Raw genomic sequence first — 22,782 nt, forward strand, 5'->3', positions numbered from 1 at the left:
GGCCCCACATCTCTGGGATGTTTCAATGTGAGCATCAAATAAGCTAGCAAGGTGACTGATGTCAGTGAAGTATTTTATGAGGCTCCACAAAAGCCTCTAGCTTTCCTCGGTATGCAGGGTCTTCTTAAGCACGATCTACCTGGATGGAACCCTAGTACTACCACAGGAAGACCTAATCTCCAGGATTTATGCAGCCTTAAGAGTCCCAGCAGGGAGCTGCCAACTGCAAATGCAGAGAATTAGTTTTAAGAGGCATTCTATGTAGCTGCCTTTAGAGGAAATTCAGGAGATTAGCAAAGATTTTCACCAAGCCCTTTCATGGAAACCTACACACTGTGGAGTTCTGTGGGGTTTACGATGTGATCAAATGAGTACCAAATGTATCATACTTATGTTAGTCTTGTAAGTATAACTTTAGGAATCAAGGCATTATAAAAGCCAGGTTTGGAAAAGGAGCCAAACTCAGTTGAGTGAGTTAAGAGAAAGCTAGAGACAAAGTAGAAAAGAATCATCTCAGGTTTAAGTAATAGGGAAAAAAGAGCCAGATGTGGTGGCTCAGGACTATAATCCTCTTGATTTGGGAGGGTGAGGCAGAATGTTTGAAAGTTCAAGCCAGCCTGAGAGACTTACTAAGACCCTTTCTGAAAAACAAAATAAAATAAATTAATAAATAAATAGGGTTGGGGATAGCCCAGTGATAGAGCACTCCTCAGCTCAATCCCCAACACTTTAAAAAGAAAGAAGGAAGGAAAGAAAGAGACAGACAGACAGACAGAAGACAGACAGACAGAAAGGAGAGAAGGGGAGAAGGAGGAAGGGGAGTCAGATCTAGGTTCAAGGCCAGGCTTAACAATTAACAAGACCCTCAGTATTTCAGTGAGACTCTGTTTCAAAAAAATGTTTTAAATTAAAAATAAAAGGCCTGGGGGAGTCTAGCTCACAGGTAGAATGCAGCTGGGCTCAATCCCCAGAGCCGGAAATAATAAAATAACAATATATCATAAGATTTGGAGGAGAGGATAGCAAAGTAAAATAAATAAATAAAAAGATACAAATAAAAAGGGAAAGAAGCCCTGAAAGTGGGATAAGATAAAATAAGTAGGTAGAGCCGGGCGTGGTAGTGCATGCTTGTAATCCCCACACTTGGGAGGCTGAGACAGGAGGATCGCACAGGTTCAAAGCCAGCCTCACTACTTAGTGAGGCTCTCCGAAACTTAGTGAGATCCTGTTTCCAAATAAAATATAAATAGGTCTGGGAGTATAGCCTGGAGGTAGAAAGTCCCTGGGTTCCATCCCCAGTAACACACACACACACACACACACACACACACACACACACACACAGTAGATAGCAGAAGCCACAGAAAAATCTCTTTCGCACTCAGCTCTTCAGTGTGCCCCTTAAAGGAGCAGAATGAAGTGTGCAGCCCACAAGCCAGAGGAAAGCCTGCACAGGAAGTAGAGGGCAATACAGAGCTAAGGACTCTGAGACAGGATGAGGCCACTGCATGTGGGGTTCACAACAGCCACACAGGCGGTACAAGCACCCAAGTGTTTCCTGGACTCATTCATTCTTAGGGCCACATTCTGATTGCAAACACCCTGGAACCACAGAGAAAAGGTACAAAAACCAGTTACTCTTTCTCCTCTCTCTCTCTCTCTCTCTCTCTCTCTCTCTCTCTCTCTCTCTCTCTCTCTCTCTCTCTCTCTCCTTGCTGCTTGTCAGAGACAATCAGACCCCCCTCCTTGAACACTTTGCAGGGGACACACTGGTTCTAACTGTGGCAAGTGATGTGATGGGTGGTACCAGATTTCCCAGCACAATCAGACCAGCAGGTTGACTTGATGGCACAGAGTAGCTTCCCTAGATAGGGACAGGGAATTAGGTGCCAAAAATTTGAAGTGGTTATTAGAAAGTGGTTATTAGAAAATAGTAACCGCCTTCAGTTGTCTGGCTCCAGGCTCTTCACCACCAGAAACTGCTGCGGCAGAAACCAGCCAAAGCAATCAAGGCTTCCCAGGAGCCTCCCCAGCTCTTGTTAACATGCCTGCTGGTTGCAAAGTGGCTAGACAGGGCAGTGACAGTAATGTCTACTGTCAACTAAGAAGATATTGCCCAACAGGATTCTAACATTTAACTGGATTTCAGGCATGCAGCTTCCAAATACTTTCCTCCTTTCATTCCCCCCCTTCAGCGGGAACTCCAGTGACAGCTGCATTTTACTCCCACGATCATCAGAGCCAAGCTGGAGAGAGGAAGGGGCTCAAGACACCCCAGCTCTGTCCCTAATCAACTGCAGGCTTTGGGCCAAGCCAGGCTGCTTTTCTGTTTTCCTCTTCTTCAAAATAGGATAATATAAAATGTCCACACATGAGAGGGTCCAAGATGGCAGCTGAAAAGGACATGCATTCCTCAGAGAAGCCTTGGACACCAGATTTCCATCTGTGACTTCCTATCTAGAATACAGGAGAGAGAGTAGATAACAGTGGAATTAGAAGCAAAATGATAAGGACGCCCCCGCCATGCAAGAAAAGTGATTTTTGGAAGAACATCCCTGAAGGGAGTAGAGAAAAGACCGCTTTAGCCGTGCATACTGGGGACTCTTAACAATAGACCTTGTAAGAAAAATGATCTGTGCATGGTGGAGGGACCCCAGCAGCACCGGGTGGGAAGCCGAGCCGCGTGTCCCTGGGAACTCAGGGCACCTGGCCACTGCACTCCTCTGTGCCGTGCTGAGGGCTGGAATGTGCTTGGAACATCAGGTCCTGCTCTACGTGGTGAGGCTGTGGCCTCCGCACTTGGAGGGGAGATAAAATTCATTGCTGCTGCTGAGTGCTCAATCCCACAACCTTTTCAAAACAATTTTTTTTCTTATTTAAAAAAAAATATATTGGAGAGGGGCCAAGATGGCGACGGCAGCAGTCAGGATTCAGGAGATGCAGACAAATCCTATCCAATTCACCTGGAACTTTTGGAGCTCCTGCCGCACATGCTTAAGAGTTCTGGACATCATATCATGTAAGGAAGGAGCTCAGTGGAGAACCAGGAGGAAGGCGGTGGCGGCGGCAGCGGCAGTGGCAGCGGCAGTGGCAGTGGAGGCTTGTATTTGGGAGAGACAGAGATCTGATCCAACCCACCCTGATCTTCTGAAGAAATTGCCCCAAAGGTAGAATGCTACCGCCATGCATGCTCAGGAATTCTGGACAACATGCAGTGTGGGAAAAGTGTTTGGGAGAGAACTGAACTGGTAGAGGCAGGGGCAATGGCAGCAGCCAGTATTCAGGAGAGTCAGAGATCTGATTCAATCCACCTTGATCTTTTGAAGAAATCGCACCCCAAAGATAGAAGGCTACCACTGCGCACACTCGGGAACTTGGGACAACATGCTGTGTGAATAAGATGATCGGAAGAGAACCAAGATGGCTATGGCGGTAGCAGTGGTGGTCAGTATTTGGTTGAGGCAGAGATTCAATTCAATCCACCTCATAATTTTAAAGAAATATCCTCAAAGGTATACCGCTACTGCCACACATGCTCAGGAATTCTGGAAAACAAACTGTGGGAAAGGTGTTCAGGAGAGAACCAAGATGGCAGTGGCAGCAGCAGCGGTGGTGGTGACCAGAATTTGGAGGAGCAGACAGATTCAGTCCAGTCTACCTTGAACTTTTGAGGAAATCTCCCCAAAAGTAGACTGCTTCTGCCACACATGCTCAGGAATTCTGAACAACATGCTAAGTTGTAAAAGGGTTTGGGGGGTTTCAGAGGGAGTCCCACATAGCTGGGATGGGCCGCCATGCTGTGTGTTCTGGGAGTCAACAGCCCTCATGACCACCGCACTCCTCTGCGCAGATCGGGAAGCCAGGGTGCATGTGGAACAACAGAGCCTGCTCTCTGAAGTGAAGCTGTGGACCTCTACCTTTGGAGGGAAGACAAATTCATTGTCACTAGGTATTTGGGGTCCCAGCTTTCGCAAAAGACATGTACTGCTCTCTCATATTAAAAAAAAAAAAAAATCGAAGAACACCGGGTGTGGTGGCGCACATTTGTAATCCCCACGCTTGGGAAGTAGAGACAGGAGGATCGCGCAGGTTCGAGGCCAGCCTCGCTGGCTTAAGAGACCTGTTTTAAAATAAAAATATTTAAAAAATAGGTCTCTGGGAGTGTAGCCCAGAGGTAGAATGGTTTCCAGGAACCCTAGTACCACCAAAAAAAAAAAAAAAGGAAGAAAAAAGGGAACATCTGTAGACGACCTGCTCATAGTGACAGAGACCAGAGCCCTATGCACAGCAAGACCGGTGCCAGAGCCTCTGAGGCCAGGATAGAAGCCTGCCGTGAGGCAAAGACAGTGCTGGGGCCTCCGAGGCTGGGATTGGAACCTGCCAAGGGGTAAGGCTAGTGCCAGGGCCAGCGAGGCCGGGATCGAAGCCTGCCATGAGGCAAGGCCAGTGCTGGGGCCTCAGAGGCCAGGATCGGAGCCTGCGGAGGGGTGAAGCCAGCGCTGGGGCTAGTGAGGCCGGGATCAGGGCCTGCCATGAGGCAAGGCTGGTGCTGAGGCCTCGGAGGCCAGAATTGGAGCCTGCTGAGGAGTGAGCCTGGGCCCGGGGCCAGCAAGTCTGGGATTGGGGCCTGCCGTGAGGCAAGGCCAGTGCTGGGGCCTCGGAGGCTGGGACCAGAGCCTGCCAAGGGGTGATGCTAGTGTCGGGGCCAGTGAGGCCAGGATTGGAGCCTGCCGTGAGGCAAGGCCAGTGCTTGGGCCGCCAAAGCCGGGATTGGAGCCTGCTATGAGGCAAGGCCAGTGATGGAGCCAGCAAGGCCAGGATTAGAGTTTGCCGGGTGGCCAGGCCGGTGTTGGGGCCTTCAAAAGTAGGATTGGAACTTGCAATGCAGCATACACAGAGAAATATCACAGAAAATAAAAAATCTGATGTTTTCCCTAATATGCAAAAACTAGGAAGAAATGGGTAATAGGAGGAAATCTACTTGAAGAAAGGGCCCTATGGAGAAGCAATTAAGGTGACCAGTCAGAGGGGATGGGATGGGGGAAGATGGAATCTCTTGAAAACACATGATATACGTAAACAAATATATCAAAGTTAATCACTAAATCAAGCATGGGATTGAGGGAGTGGGAAAGATTGGAATGGGGATTGGATAAAGGCTAATTGGATGATGTGTGCTTGGATATCCTCACAAGTCTTGTATTCCATTGTGATGTTTGACTACAATGCACCAATAAAAATATATTTTAAAAAATGTCCACATGCATTTCTATATAGCCCACAGGGTTATAGAGAAAGTCATATGAGAGGAGAGATGAGTGCAATGCCATAGAAGGTGTGTGCACGTGTGGATGCATGCTGTGTATGTCTAAATACATATTTCTTAAAATGTTTCTAATCTCCTAAGAATGACATGCTGATTTGGCAATTATCTGCTTAACTGGTGTATACAGTTGGGATGTTTTATTTTATTTGCTGCTGGGGATTGAACCCAGGGGCATTCTCCCTCTTAACTACATCCAGCCCTTATTTATTTTGAGTGTGTGTGTGTGTGTGTGTGTGTGTGTGTGTGTGTGTGTGTGTTAGTGGGGATTGAATCCAGAGGCATTCTACCTACTCCCCTACCCCTATTTTATTTATTTATTTATTTATTTATTTATTTATTTATTTATTTATTTTGTGTGTGTGGTACTGGGGATAAAATCCTCGGGCTATACTTCTAGACCTATTTTATATTTTATTTGGAAACAGGGTGTCACTAAGCTGCTGAGAGCCTCACTAAGTAACTGAGGCTGGCTTCGAACCTGCACGATTCTCCTGTCTCAGCCTCCCAAGTGCTGGGATTACAGGCATGCGCCACCACACCCAGCTCCTATTTTATTTTTATTTTGTCACAGAGTTTCTAGGATGATGGAAGTCTCACTACTTGTTAAGACTGTCCTCAAATCTGCAATCCTCCCGTCTCAGTCTCCCAAGTACTGGCGGTACAGGCATGCCCCACCATGCCTGGAGGCTTCCTGTGTTTTTTGTTAATTCATCACTAGTGCTAAATTCCTCAGCTCAATGTTTCTTGGCTGCGTGGAATTGCCAACCATAGTGAAAGGGTGCCTCTTCAATGCCCAGGTTGAAATTAAATTACAGAAATAACTGCTTTCTGACCAATTCACCAGTATCCAGCCCTTTTTCCTAACACTCATGCTTCTATCAAAAGTGGATGCAAAAAATCAATCTCTCCTTTTTACATAGATGCTGCAACACAATAATTACGAAGAGCTCAAAGCCTGGGTAAAACTGTTGGGTGCAGAAAAATAAAGAAGAGAGGGAAAAAGGAAGAGTGAAGGAAGGGAAGGAGCAAGAAGAGCAGAATAAAGACAGGGAAGATGCCCCTTGCTTGTTTGCTTTCTTGTAGCCTTCTGTGTTTACTCACGTTGCATGCATTGTAACTTTCTTTCAACTCCCAAGGTATTTGGATCACCCTCATTTCTTCATAGAAATAAACCGGGGCCTAGAGAAACGAAGTAGACTACACTACTAAACAGTGTCAAACTCAGAATTTGGTCCCAGGACTCTGTGGTTTTAAAAATCCCCCTTCTCTTTCATTGTATATCATTAAATCTCTTTTCAAGGGAATGCTTCTTTGATGTGTGCTTTTCAATTCTTTAAGTGCAGATAACTTATTTCTGGTGGCAAGAAGACAGAAGTGTTTCCTTTGATCTCTGCTACTGAGTCAGAATGAGGCTTATTTTCCTCATCAAAAGGGAGAATGGATGTAGAAGAAAAGAGAGGCGGATGTTTATGCTATGATCTGACTACAACCTACATAGAGCAGCTATGTCCTAATTTTCCTTCATAGATCCTTTTATTACCTTGTAGAGAACTACACTGGATATGGTATAACTGTACTCAATAAATAGGACACAGTACTTCAATTTTTCAACTCTAGTGCCGATGACTAGTTTAAACCAACGCATCAGATCCTCCTGCCTTTCCCCTCTCTTGAACTCAGAAGCCAGACTTGGATGTATTCAGCAATTTTTATACACCTTTATTGGTGCATTGTAATCACACATCATAAGGAACCTACAAACACACAGCAACTTGGTGAGCTTCCCCCCCATCCCACTCCACTTCAGCATATTTAAAACATCTGCATGTCAGGGCCTAAATATACAAGTTTTGGGCCAACCTGGGCAACTTAGTGAGACCCTGCCTCAAATTTGTAATACTAATAAAAAGGGCTGGTGATATAGCTCTGTGGTAGAGTTCCCCTGAGTTCAATTCCCAGTGCCATAAATAAAGAAGTTAGTAAGTAAATAAATAAATAAAATCAAACAAAATGATATGTGAAGTTCCTAGCAGAGTGCCCAAGACAGAACAATCAGTACATTTTTTCTTGAATTATTGCTATAATCTAACTCAAGAAACTTTCAAATAGGTAAACTGTAGTACTTTGAGGTAGATCTAAGATCTAGGGAATCATTCCGAGAACTTCCATTTGCTACAGTGAAATATATTTGGAGGAAAATAATTTTTCAGAGAAGCTTAGAGCTTTCTCAGAAGACCTGAACTAAGCCAAGAATGGTGGCAGATGCCTGTAATTTACCCTTCGGAATTGAACATGGGAAGCAGAAATAGGAGGACCATAGGTTTGAGGCTAGCCTTTGCAACTTAGTGAGACCTTCATAAGCCATCAACAACTTAATGAGACCTTGTTTCAAAATTAAAATAAAATAGGGCCAGGGGTGTAGGTCAGAGGTAGAATGGGCCTGGGTTCAGTCCTAAGTACCCACCTTCTCAGATTCCCTCAAATTTTGTTCCTATGTTCTCAGTCCAATACAAATAAAATAATTGCCTATTTAATCTTAATGTTTAATATAGCAAATAAATTCATTTAGGTCCACATTGTGATGCTATGATATGTAAAACACTCTTTGATTTATGTACATCCTGGTTGATGAGCATTTCAAAGAGCATGGACCACAGTTTTGATCAAGGTACATTATGATTGAATTTAATAGTTCTGTATCTTCACTTTTATGGCATATTCTTAAACCTATGTTGCTAATTTAACACCAAGGTCTTGGTGAAGAATATAACCCCCTCAGGACCACTTTAGACTTTAAATGATCTACTTTTTTACCTGCATTGTGACAGAACATGGGCAACCTGTATCTCCCTCTATCAGCACCACAGCTACCACTAAGGCCCAGAAATTACTGTTTCCTTTACCTGTTCTGCTACCCAAGCACTGATGTTTCAAAAATGACAAATTTAGTGAAGCCAAGCTATTTATCCATTTACTGATATAATGTTGTGCATTACCATTGATAATAAATGCCTGTGTCAAAAAAAAACACCTATAGACTACAACAAAGAAACTCTGATGAGATGACCACCAGAGAGTCAAATTCCTCTTCTACCACAGACGGGCAGCATGGAGTTAAATGAGCTTCAGTTTCTACAAATACAAAATCTAATAGATTCAAAACAATGATTATCTTACTAGGCAAAATGTGTGTGTGTGTGTGTGTGTGTGTGTGTGTGTGTGTGTGTGTGTGTTACTGGGGATGGAACCCAGGGGCATTATACCTTTGAACTACACCCCCAGTTCTATTTTTCATTCCTTATTTTGAAACAGGGTCTCATTGAGTTGCAAAGGGTCTCCTCACGAAGTAGCTGAGACTGTCCATGAACCACGATCCTCCTGTCTCAGCCTCCCAAATGCTGGGATTACAAGCGTGCACCACCCTGCCAGGCTGGTAAGATATTTGGATTAGAGTTAAATGTTTGATGTATAATAAACATCAACAGGTAGTAGCTATGCCAGAATGCAAACTGTTCATTTTCACCTTACAATTCTACTCATACTTCCTCTTCTTTTTAAAAGAAACTACCTATTTTCTTCTTTACTTTTAATCCTACTGCATTCTTTATATTTGTAAAACAAATCCTTTATGGAAGGAGACTAGATATTAAGAAAATACACATAAGCACACCAAATAAGCCAGGCATAGTGGTACATGTTTGTAGTTCTAGTACTTAATAGGCTGAAACAGGAGGATCTCTCAGCAACTTAACAAAGCCCTCCACAACTTAATGAGACCATTTCAAAACAAAAAATAAAATATACTGGGGGTGGCCGGGCATGGTGGCGCATGCTTGTAATCCCTGCACTTGGGAGGCGGAGACAGGAGGATCATGCAGGTTCGAAGCCAGCCTCTCTGGCTTAAGAGACCCTGTTTCCAAATAAAAATATAAAATAGATCTGTTAGTGTAGCCCGGAGGAAGAAGGGTTCCATCCCCTGTACCACACACACAAAAAAAAATAGACTGGGGGTGTAGCTCAGAGGTAGAATGCCCCTTCAATCCCAAAAACCACACACACACACACACACACACACACACACACACACACACACACACGAACGCGCGTGCACACACACACACACACACAGTATTTTTCCAAAAGAAAACTATTTCTTCCAAAAGAAAAAAAGGTCCTAAAATAAGTAATGATCTTGGAAAATATATGCATTATATCATTTAGCACTTTTTAGCTTGACTGCCAGAATGGTATTCTCAGAAGAAGATCAGGAAGGTTCCATCAGAATCCTGAATGAAACATATTCCGGCACCTTTTGCCTTTAAACCTCTTTTCCCAGCCAAGATGGAAAATGTGGGTTAAACATTTCCTCTCTAGCTGACTCATTTGGCAGAAAAAGAAGTCCAGATGCCAAGAGGAATAGAAAAAACTGTTGGGGAAAGAGGCACAGGAAGGAGGGGGAGTAGAAGAAGCATGTCAGATTTCATCAAGCCATAAAAAAGCAATCATGAGTTTTCAGAAGGAGGATGCACTGACCTTCACAGGTACAAAGCAGACTCCGGAAATACAGTAGTTCTTAAAGTCAACTCCACAACAAGCAGTCTTAATAACTAACTCGAGAGAATGGCTTACAAAATTATTGTGCAATTATTTAGTAATCTACGATGTAACATCATAACATATACATCCATTTACACAGAAGAGCCAAGTGTAAAATTTCCCCAAAACATTCACACTCAAGTACACTAACAGCCCCAAAGTGATACTTTAATTAGACCACTGTAAAAAATAAGCACAGCAATTGTTTGATGATTTAATTATAGGAAACAACTAGCATGTTTTCATCATTTTGAATCATTTTACAATCTTTAGCTAATTTGTTTTATGATGACTGCTATAGATAAGATCATTATGTCCTAGAGCTCCCATAATTTATGTAACTGTGTAATGAAAATATTTAATCAACATAGTCCATACACCTTTAGATTTTTATCTTTTTTATTTTGGCCATTCCACATAAAAATGACAATGAACAGCATACTGTTCCAGTTCTCTGTGACTTAATTATTTGCTAAATTACTTCTCAAATACACCATCTTTAGAACTTGGTGTATGGGGGAGGAGGGTTACTGGGGATTGAACCCAGGATCATTCTGCCTCTGAGCTGTACCTCCAGCCCTATTTTATTTATTTTTTTTATTTTGAAACAAGGTCTCACTAAGTTACAGAGCGCCTCACTAACTTGCCAAGGCTGGCCTCAAACCTGTGGTCCTCCTGTCTCAGTCTCCCAAATACTGAAATTACAGACATGTGCCCCCGCATCGGATCTTTAGTACTTTTATAGGAAAAGTAAATAATGAGAGTCTGAATGAGGTTTACAAATCTAGAAAGTTTATGATGAAGAAAAAATAAAAGGCAGGTTTATGAGTCCTGTTATACCATTTAATTAGTGAACAACTAGAAAAAAATTATTCAGCACCAATCAAGTACAAAACACTCTGTTAAGAAAGAATGTATGATGAAAAGCAAATAAGCATGGCTTGTACCAGGAGCTCACCCTCTACTGGAAGCAAAACTCAGGAACATATGTAAAAACAAGTTCAGATCAAAAAGCCTATGATGGTCCTGTATGGAAACCCAGGGAATTTTCCTGAGTTTTGATATTTTGCCTCTATAAAGTAAAGAAACTTAATAGTAACAACAAATCTTTTGTGATAACATTTATAAAAAAAAACATTTCACTATTTTCTCAGCCAATAACTGGAAGATTGTGTTAGGCACTACTGTCAGAGGGACAAACAGCAAATATACATGAAGGACAACTGTCATGTAATATTCAGGCACAAAGTCTCAGCTGACAAAAAAAAAAAAAAGAACAAAATCATCATCGCATCGTGTGTGAGTTAGAGCTGCCAAAGGCAAAGCAAGTTTCACTTCCGTCCCCTCCTCTTTCCTGCCCTTTGCCTCATATTCTGTAATATACATGCCCTGAGAGTTCTTGTGGATATAAGAAAGTTAGACAGCACATGGAAAGCTCTCCACTACTGATAGCTCTCCTCGCCATTGCCGTGGTGATCATCATTTTTTGCATTTTATTTTTTTACTTTGGGATATATACAAAGATGCTTAATTTAGAAGACGTGTTTATATTAAAGAATATTTGAAACCAGGTGTGTTGCTACACACTTGTAACTTCAGTACTTTGGAGGCTGAGACAGGAGACTCACAAGTTCAAGGCCAGCTTCAGCAATTTAGCAAGACTCTCAGCAACTTAATGAGACACTGTTTCAAAATTAAAAAAAATAGAAAGGGCAGCCGGGCGTGGTGGCGCACGCTTGCTAGTAATCCCTGCGCTTGGGAGGCGGAGACAGGAGGATCGCGCTGGTTCGGAGCCAGCCTCGCTGGCTTAAGAGACTCTGTTTCCACATAAAAATGTTTAAAAAATAGGTCTGGGAGTGTAGCCCATGGGAGTGTATACTGGAGGTAGAAGGGCTTCCAGGATCCCCAGTACCACCACCAAAAAAAAAAAAAAAAAAGAAAGGGCTAGGGATGTAGCTCAGAGGTAGAATGCCATGGATTCAATCCCCAATACCAAAAAAAAAAAGAGTTAAAACAAAAAGATGAATTACAAATCCTGTATAAACATTGTTAAACTTGCGTTAGAATGACAGGCTATTCATAGAAATGCTATAGACCAGTGTGGTGATGCATGCCTGTAATCCCAGTACTTGGGAGGCTGAGACAGGAGAATCACAGCTTTGAGGACAGCCTCAGCAAGCAGTGAGACTGTCATCAATCTAGTGAGACCCTGTTCCAAAATAAAAATAAAATAGGGCTGGGGTAGAATGCCCCTGGGTTCAATTCACAGTACCACAAAAATAAAAATAGAAATGTCAGCTGGGCATGGTGGTGGACTCTTGTAATCCCAGCATTGGGGAGGCTGAGACTGGAGGATCATGGTTCGTGGACAGCCTCAGCTACTCAGTGAGGCCTTCTGCAACTTAGTGAAACCCTGTTTCAAAATAAAGAATAAAAAATAGGGCAGGGGGTGTAGCTCGGAGGTCAAATGCCTCTGGGTTCCATTCCCAGACCCGAAAAAAAATTAGAAATGTCATAAAATTCTATTGTGAATAAATTTCAAAGCATGTATACCTTCATTTTGCATATTACAGACAAACTTTTTATGGGAGCTTAAACACTGTCATTCTTGCAGGAGTGGGTGGAAAAAAGAGTCAGAAGTCAGGTGACTTTTGCAGAAACCTAAGAATTCAGGTGACTTTTGCAGAAATATAAAGGCTTTTTTTTTTTCTTGTGGTATTGGGAATTGAACCCAGTGCTCTACCACTGAGCTACATATGCAGCCCTTTTTATTTTGAGATAGGGTCATGCTAAGTTTCCCGGGCTGTCCTCTCTCGCACCGCAGAGGTGGCTGTGGGGCCGATGGCATCCAGGCACAGTTAGGGAAACCAGTGTTCACTCTGGACTCACAACAACACACATAGACCAATCTTCATACATTCCTTAATTTTATGTATTGAACTACATAAAATCCATTTCCTCTTCCAAAGAACTTCCCAAGTATGTGTTTTCTGCCTTTTAACGTCAGAATTATTAAGGATTTGAGTAACTGAGCTCTGTGAATTGTAAAATTTTTCACTGAGTATATGATTGCATGTTTACATGCTCTTGCAGCCCCTATATGTTCCTGTGCCCTCCTTGGCCAGTGCCTGAAACATTACTAAGCATTCAGTAAACACCTGTTGAATGAATGAGTGAATGAATGAATGAATGATGAATTAACTCATAAATGGTAGAGAAGGAGTTTGGAAGAGCAAGTAGGAAAGAGAGCTTCTGATACCCAGAGTCAGGCCATTTGTTTCTGTGCTGTTCCTGCCGACCAGATCCACCAGACCCGGAGGCTGTCTCACCTGTAGAACCTGCTGGGCTGGTACTGTCAGCAAGTATAGTGAGTCTGACAGCTCATGTAAAACACAGCCACTTGGCTAATAGATTCCCAGAACAAATCTTCCCTGGTAAGCCAGATCTCATTATCCACCGTGGAATTTGGCCAGTCACACTGAGATTATGGCTTGTTGAGAAATCTGAACTTCAGCCACCCATAAAGAGAAGCGCAGGAGTTGAGCCACTCCCTATTGCCTCTGGGTGATTTTTGAATTTTTTTTAAGGCAAAAAGTTGCTTCGGAGTCTGTGAATTTTCTTCTCAACTAAGGAAAATATAAGTCAGATTGTTTCTGTTTTCTAATGTAAATGGTGTCTCCAGATGTCTTTTTTCATAACTTAAATTTATTGGACAATAATATCTGGAATCTTAATCAAATACAGCATTCTTTAGTAATCATCATTTTAAAAAAAAAAAAAATCCTAGGTGCAAGAAAAGATATCACATAAGGCTGGGTGTGGTGGCACACACCTGAAATCCCAGTACGTGGGAGAATTGCAGGTTTGCAGCCAGCCTCAGCAACTTAGAGAGGCCCTACACAACTTAATGAGACCCTGTTTCAAAATAAAAAATTAAAAGGGCTGGAAGTATAGCTCAGAGGTAGAATGCCCTGGTTGAATACCCAGTATCAAAAAAATAAATAAATAAAACCAAAGCATGACACAGTCTCCGGTGTTATCTTTTTAGATATATTGTCAGGATGCTTTCTGGCTACCGTGGGGCAAAGTCTTCTCAACAAACAAACGAGGGGTCAATGGGAACTTTGTTCACCTCGGAAAATGGTTCCTGTAACAGCTCCACGGCTAGCAGCCTCCATTGTGTCTCCCTCGCTACGCACAACTCCTGAGAACCACACCTGTTGAAGAGGTTCAAGTGCACACATAGCATTCGCTCAGAGGGTCTTCTGTTTACACCCTTCTCTTTTCCTCCCAATGTCTCTTTCTCTTTGGCAGGACACCTTTTATCCCGTATCTTCTACCATCACCCTGTCTGCTTCGTTTGTTCTGTGCTTTCATGGGAGTTTGGCTGTGGGCGCAGTTATTTAGTGAGAGAGAGGGAGTGCTATGAAACCACAGGAGTGACTAAGGAAAGCCAGAGAAAGCAAAGCTGATGCTACGCACAATGAGAAAGGAGAGAGAGAATGTTGAAATCAGAAAGACCAGGACCACGTTGGCACCAAGGTTTACCTTGTGGCCCTGGAAGTCAGGGAACTTCCCTAGTATTGCAGCTTCCTCATCTACATAATGATGGTGCTAATACTGGCCCTGATACCTGACAAAAACATCAATGAATTCAAATTAGACTGCATAAGGGTTTTAGGTTGTTTGTTTGTTTGTTTGTTTATTTTGGTTCTGAGGATTTAACCCAGAGTCATTCTATCGCTGAGCTACACCCCCAACCCGATTTTATTTTTTATTTGGAAACAGAGTCTTACTAGGTTGCTAAGAGCCTCTCTAAATTGCCAAAGCTGGCTTTGAATCTGCCATCCTCCTTTCTCCGCCTCCCAAATACTATTTTTATTTATTGATTGACTTTTGAGTGGTACTGGGGATTGAACTCAGAGGCATTCTACCTCTGAGCAACACCTGTAGCCCTGTTTTTTTCCAGTTTGAAACAGGGTCTTTCTAAGTTATGGAGGGCCTCACTAAGTTGCTGAGGCTGGCTGGGAACCTGCAATCTTCCTATCTCAACCTCCCAAGTACTGGGATTATAAGTGTGAGCCACCACAACCAACAAATTTTAGATTGTGTATTTCTGTATCCACACACATGTAGATGTTGAAGATTAGACTCTCAGCCACAACGGAGGCATTCAGGAATATCCACCATCTCCAACATGCTGTTCCTTCTTGCCTGAACTGAACTACCCAGGTGTATTTAGGAGATCATTCCTCAAAGTCCAAGCAGGTGGTACATATGAATGATCCTGTCACCGTTAGTATACCCTGTGTAGTTGTTTGGCTTCATAAAATTTCTCCCAGGCTGGGAGCCCCTTCTCACTGCATAAATACCACCCACATCTCTAGCTGCATGTGCTTGTTTCTGAGCATCTGGGTCATCCTAGAATTGAATGGAGTGATAATACTTTGGAGTCAGGTGGTTCAAACACAGACACTATAATTGGAACAGCCTCTACCCCTCGAACTTGTCATTTATCTGAGTCTTCCTTCATTTCCTAATTTGCAGAGAGAAGGCACCAGTATCTACACTGTAGAATGCTAGCCAGAAATAGAAGAGATGTTCACATTCTGACAGAATCTTGCCTGCACCATCACATTAGAATTAGGAGCCAGGTGTGGTGGTGTACACTTGTAATCCCAGCATTTGGGGGGCTGAGACAAGAGGATCATGGTTTGTGGACAGCTTCATCTACTTAGGCCCTTTGCAACTCAGTGAAACCCTGTCTCAAAATAAAGAATAAAAAAATTGGGCTGGGGTGTGTAACTCGGAGGTAGAATGACCCTGGTTTATATCCCCAGTACTGCAAATAAAATAAAATAAAATAAAATAAAATAGTGAATTAGTAGCTGGGCATGGCAGCAGATGCCTATAATCCTAGTACCTGGGAGGCTAAGACAGGAGGATCACAGGTTCAAGGGAAACCCAGCAACTTAGCATGTCCCTGTTTCAAAATAGCAAATAAAAAGAGTTGGGAGTGTAGATCAGAAATAGAATACCCTTAGGTTTAATCCTCAGTAACACACATACACATACACACTCACACACACACAATGGCATATTATTTGCTAGGGCTGTCATAATAGAGTGTCACAAACTTTATGAGTGGTTATGAATCAGAAACGTATTGCCTCACCATACTGGATGCTAGAAGTTCAAGGTCAAGGAGTCAGAGTCACTCCCTCTCAAGGTTCTCAGGAACCATCTGCCCAGGCCTCTCCCTTAGCTTCTGGTAGTTCTTGGCTTGTGGGAGTACAACTCCAAACTTTAGACAGTGTTTTCCACTTGCCTGTCTCTATGGCCAAAACCCCCCTCATCACGAGGTCATTGGTCACATTGGATTAGGGGCTCATCCTACTCCCGAATGCCAGATCTTAACCGATTACCGCTGCAGTGACCCCATTCCCAAATCAGGTCATATTCTGTCCTCCTGGAAGTCAGAGCCTTAACATCATGATTGTGTAGGGATAAAATAAATCCATAACAAATGCAATAAGAAAACTTTGAGAGCCTGAAAATTTGGTAAATTTCTTTCAGGAGCTAAAGGCTCAAAGAAACCATATAGTGTGTCATACCTGAATACTCAGCTACCTTTTTATAGTCATTGTTTTAAACAGTCTACACAAATTGTAAAAATATCTAATATAATCTACCATTCCACTTTGATTATAGTGACCTCTATTTCCTTATCCAAAAAGTGTAAAAATCTGAGCCTGGTGGTACAGACCTGTAATCCTATTACTTGGGAGGCTGAAACAGGAGGATCATAGGTTCAAGGAAAGCCTCAGAAAGTAGTAAAGCTCTCATCAACATAGCAAGATCCTGTTTCAAAATAAAAATAAAATAGGACTGGGGTGTAGCTCAAAGGTAGAATGACCGTGGGTTCAATTTCCAGTACTACAAAAATAAAAAGTGAAAATAGCGAGGCATAGTATGTAATTCCAGTACTTGGAAGGCTGAAACAGGAGTATAAGTTTGAAGCCGGCCTCAGCAACTAAGCAAGACTATTTCAAAATAAAAAATAAAAAAGCTCAGGTAGAATGGTCCTGAGTTCAACTCCCAGGATATTCCCCTTCATACTTCCCCCCAAATGGAGAAAATAACACTGGCTTCTATCTTCTAGAAACTTACAATCAAAGGATTATAACATAACTGCTAACCACACAAATATAAAAATATACATTAAACATATGTTGTACAATTAAAATATAGCTGGAACAGTAACCGGATATTTACTATATGGAAAGCTGAATCTTGTTTCCAAGGCCAAGAGCTGACAAGAAAATCATCCTGGGCCTCCAAGGAGAGGCCTTCTGGAGGGGTTGGAGGTGATTCTTGCAGAAGGAGAACACTGGAAGCTCAGAAAGGATTGCACTGCAAAGAGAATTGGCCTCTTTTGCATGAGATATCAATGGTCCTGGTTCCATTGAACAGTAAAGTCTAAAACTTTGGATCCTTTCAAAAGACCCCATTGGATTCCCTTTTCTTGGCCTTAACAATTTATATGAGGTTGTAAGTTTTTGTCATTTAGATTTTTTTTTAGTGTGTTGTTTTCTAGACTTGTTAGGCAAAGAAATTTCTAGAGCACATGAAGAATGTCCTTATGGAAATTTTTCTCTAATAAATAAATGTCCGAATCTTTTTGCTTTTATTTTTTAGGAAAGTGGGGAGAGGAGATATACGTTCAGGAGAAAATGAGGGTAGATCTCTTCTAAAGCAAGTTTCATGCCAAAATATGACTGTTGACTTGATAAGTCAACAATACTTGAGTACTTGCTATGCCTACACTATGCCAAATATTGCTTATAATAAAAAAGCAAGGAAGTTATTTTAACTTTAGAAATAATTAAAATATAAATGGTACAAGTATACATATGTACTTAGCTTTTATTAAATAGTAGATTTATCCTAGACATTATCATTTAAGTTGTATCATAATTGGTCTGGGAATATAGCTCAAAAGTAGAGCACTTGCCTGGTATTTGCAAGGTCCTAGATTCAATCTCTAGCATTACAAATAAATGAAGAAAATATTTCAAAATTGTTGGCCTCTATCATTAGTCTACTTTCTTGTGAATTTCTTGACAGAGGCATTGTGTCTTATTTATATCAAATAAGAAGAAATTACACTTTTCCATATCAAACTTGTCAAAGCTTTTTTATTTTTTATTTTGAAATAGTCTTGCTTAGTTGCTGAGGCCGGCTTCAAACTTATACTCCTTCTGTCTCAGCCTTCCAAGTACTGGAATTACATACTATGCCTCGCTATTTTCACTTTGTCTTTAAAAACTTGTCTTTAAAAAGAGTCAGATAATCTGGGCGTGGTGGTGCACACTTGTAATCCCCAGGCTTGGGAGGCTGACACAGGAGGATCGCACATGTTCGAAGCCAGCCTCAGCTACTTTGTGAGGCTCTCAGCAACTTAGTGAGACCCTCTTTCCAAATAAAGTATAAAATAAGTTGGGAGTACAGCCCGGAGGTAGAAAAGCCCCTGGGTTCCATACTTAGTATCACCAAAAATATATAAAAATAAAAAGAGCCAGATAATGTGTTGCACATTTGTAATCCCAGCTACTAGAGAGGATGAAACTGGAGAATCACAGGTTCAAAGTTAGCGCAGGCAACTTATCGATATCCTGTCTCAAAACAAAATATAAAGAGGGTTGGGAATACAGCTCCGTGGTAGGCCACTTGTCTAGCATGTATGAGGCTCTGGAATCAGTTCCTGATACTGCAAACGAAGAAAGGTTTAAAAAACAGCAACAACAACAAAGGAGTAGAATGAATAAAAATAACAGAGTTTAATTCTAGCCCCCAAATAAAAACAATATCTATTCCTAATGTAGATATGTAGAATTTTCTAGATAGTTGGGTTATAATCTCTTTAAGTAAAAGATTTTCGAGACAGACAGCTGAGCAATTAAAGTAAGATACACTTGGTGATTTCTTTGAGCTCATAGCTGAGCTCTATCTTGAACAGATTTCTCAACCTGCACTGGTACCATAATTAAGCCTTGTACATACATTATCTTTCTAACAATTACAAGAGTAAAGAAGTGAAGATATAAAATGAACGAATACTGCAGAACTTGGAGAAAAGTCGAATTTCACATTTGTCCTCTAGGTGGCAAACTCATTCCTCCTACAGTGCACTGCATTTCCTGTCTCCCTCAGAACTGACAAAGGAAAATTGAACTGAAAAGACTGTCATTTTACATCTACTGAAGGGTAGAAGTAACCAAACCTAATCGTATTTTTTCCTAAAGTTCTCTCTTTATTTTTACATCTTTAAGCTTCTTGTCACACACACACACACACACACACACAAAAAGGTTTATAGAAAGGCATTAAGAAATAGGATTGTAAGTCAGGCGTGGTGGCACACACTTGTAATCCCAGTACTTGGGAGGCTGAGACAGGAGGATCACAGGTTTGTGGCCAGCCTCAGCTACTTAGTGAGGCCCTGATTTGAAAATCAAAAATAAAAATAGGGCTTGGCATGTAGCTCAGAGGTAGAATGTCCCTGAGTTCAATCCTCAGTACTACACACAAAAAGAGAAAGAAATACGATTGTATAAGGACCACAAAGAAATGGAATTGTACAAAAGTCTCTCAAAGCACTTGTGCAAGAATGTTTTGAGTACTTTCAATTTCCATGTCCAACTCTTAAGAAAACATTATTTTGCCCAAAGTTCATTATTATCTTCCTAGGGTATTTATTTCCCCTTAGATATGAAAGAAAGTAATTCTATGAAGTCCTGTTTTTTTTTTTTTTTAACTAAGCCCCAAACACGTGTTTGCTTTCAGATCCACTGTGAGGAAAACATAAAATTAAGATCTGAATGCATTATCCTGTAAATTGAATATATGACAACAAAATTGCCTAAATTAATCCAAAGACTTTGCTCTAACTTCCTTCCCAACCAGGATACACAGTCTCCAAATGACTTAAACAATATCCTCCAATCTCCACTGGCCTTTGTGGTAACATAGTCTATATTTTCTTATACAGGAAATATGGCTGAAAATATCTTGGATGTCATGAAAGCTGAAGAGCGAGCTAAAATTAATCTCAAAGCACACCAAACAGGAACAACAAGAACCAAAGAGGCCTGTCATGTTTCCAAAAGTAAGGGGAGAAGATAAGTAAAAGGAACAATGACATGTTATATAGCCCAAGAGCTAAAATTAAATGTGTGTAAACAATTCTTGTTGAAACTAGAAGTCAGTGTGGGTTACGCAAACCAGGTAGAGTCCTGCCAAAACATGCCAGGATGAGAGTCACCCAGCACTGAGGCATGGCTAGTGATAGATGTAAGGGTAATACTGGAAAACCATAGAGGATTCTTTCCGAAATTGTGGCGACTATTTCATTTCATGTTAAAGTATAGTTTGTGCCTAAAACTTATACTTCTCCTTTATCTATCTCACTCAAATAGCTAAGCGTGTATTGTTTGGATACAGAAATTTGAAGGAGCATGTCTAGCTCATGTACAATTATTTCTCTAACACATTTCTTCAGCAACTCTTGGATTTAGGTAGAAGCTGTGAGTAATACAAAGATGAGCAAGATGTGGTCCCTGCCCTCAGAGGAGTGAGAAACCCAGACATGTTCACAGATAATTACAGAAGAATAATAAAAGGAAAGAGAGAGAAAGAAAGGAGCCAGAGCCAGAGGGATGCACTGATGTTCGAGTGTGGAGGAGCCACCTTTAAATCCCATCCCACAGCTGGACTGCTGTAACTTTTCCCACCTGATTCCAACCATGGTATTAAGTGTTTCCTGGATTTCCAATGAAACCTACATGGCTGGGTGTTTAAGGCAGTGAAGGCATGGAACTAGACCCCAGGTAGATATGAACATCCATGATGCCTCCCCAGGGGCATATTAGGCTTGATTCAAAAGACCATGTTCAAAGGTGTGCACGAAGCCAGGGGAATTCTGGAAGAAAACACCATCCTTTAAATAGATGTATGTCCCAAGCAAGTAACTGTAACCCATTTTAAGTCAATTAAAAATCATGCTAGCTAGATGTTCATTAAAAAATTATAAAGAAATTATAGAATATCTTGCATTTTTAAAAGAATGAGATAGCTTTAGCATGGAAACATCTCCATATGTCACAGACATAGCAAAAGAAAGCAGCCAGGAGGAAACAATTTAGGCCACAAACTAACCTTGTTATTTGTTGTAATTATATGTTATTACATTATATCTCCAGATGTATTTAACTTAAATTGAGTATTTTACATTTTTTCTTTTTTTTTCAATGTCAGTATTTTTATTTTGTTGTTGTTCTACTGAGAATTGAACACTGGGGTGTTCTATCTCTAAACTACACCCCTAGCCTTATCTTATTTCTTGTGATGATATAATTCTTGCTAAGTTGCTGAGGGTCTTTGCTAAATTACAGAAGCTGGCCTCGAACTCAGATTACATGTGTGCACCACCATCAATGGCCAGCTAAATACCTGTAGTTTAAAAATCAGTTTATTTGGCAATGGTGTTTTATAACTATCCCCCCCACCCCACATTTGAAGATGTATCTATGACATCTTCAAAGTTTTTGAAACCTAAGAATTCTTCTGAAAAAAATGTCCTAGAATATTTTCCAAACCACGGTAAGCATAATAGTTAAGAAGTTTTTTTTTTTTAAAATCACACATTATATGGTTCTTAACCAACATAAAGATTGTATCTGCTCAAGATAAAACTGATATCATTCGTTTCAGTTTTGCAAAACATTTCAACACATATTAGGATATTAGAACAAGGCAAGTCAGAACTATGATGTTCTCCTGCAGCTAAATCATGCATGCCATTAGAATTTAAAAGTCGCTGGGAGTGGTGGCGCACGCTTGTAATCCCAGCATTCTGGAGGCTGAGACCAGAGGATCGTGGTTCGCGGACAGCCTCAGCTACTTAGTGAGGCCCTCTGCAACTCAGTGAGACCCGGTTTCAAAATAAAAATAAAAAGTAGGGCAGGGGGTATAGCTCAGAGGTAGAATGCCCCTGGGTTCCATCTCCAGACCCATAAAAGAAGAAAAGAATTTAAAAGTCAATTTCTAAATTCTCAGTACTATGTGGCCAAGTACTCTAGTATGTGAAAAACCATCCCTGATAGTCGGAACCTGTCGATCCAGGCAAATTATAAGAAATTTAAATTGAGTATTTTACAATTTTTATTTTGTGTGTGCTTGGATTGATTATTTTACTTACAGAAAATAAAGTTTGCCTTTGTGTATCCAAAGGTGCTGTGTGTAAAGATTTTTAATGCTGTTCCTACATGTTATTGGTCACTTTAGACCCTTGCTCAGCAGTCATTTTTGAAAGCATTATCTTCATATTTGAAGCCTCTAGTCTAATTAGTCTATGTATACTACAATTTTAATTCAAAAATAGAAAAGTAAAATTTGACCCAACTTTTGTTATCAAGTAGATTTCCTGCCACTACCAGTCCAAGACAGATCTGTTATCACTTATCTTTATTCCTTATTAAGAGAGAGAGAGAGAGAGAGAGAGAGAGAGAGAGACGGGACGGCAGAGGTAAGAAAGGAATTCAAGAAAAGAGGAAGAAAAAACTGATCATTCCTTCCACTAGCAGGAACTGAAAGTTGTGTGTTAACTGTAGCACTTACATGTATGGTTAAGTCAACAACCTTGACCCTATTCTGTGACTTTTCATCGTACTACTTTTAGTACAGTTTTCTTCTTTAGTCAAAGAAAGATTTAGTTTTGAGTTCATGTCTCCAGTGACTCGGCTCTCAGATAAGATCATCACCTCTTCTCCTTCTAGGAAAATTTATAAAGAAAAAAAAAA

Source organism: Muscardinus avellanarius (assembly GCF_963383645.1).
Source record: "Muscardinus avellanarius genome assembly, chromosome: 13".
NCBI classification, from domain to species: domain Eukaryota; kingdom Metazoa; phylum Chordata; class Mammalia; order Rodentia; family Gliridae; genus Muscardinus; species Muscardinus avellanarius.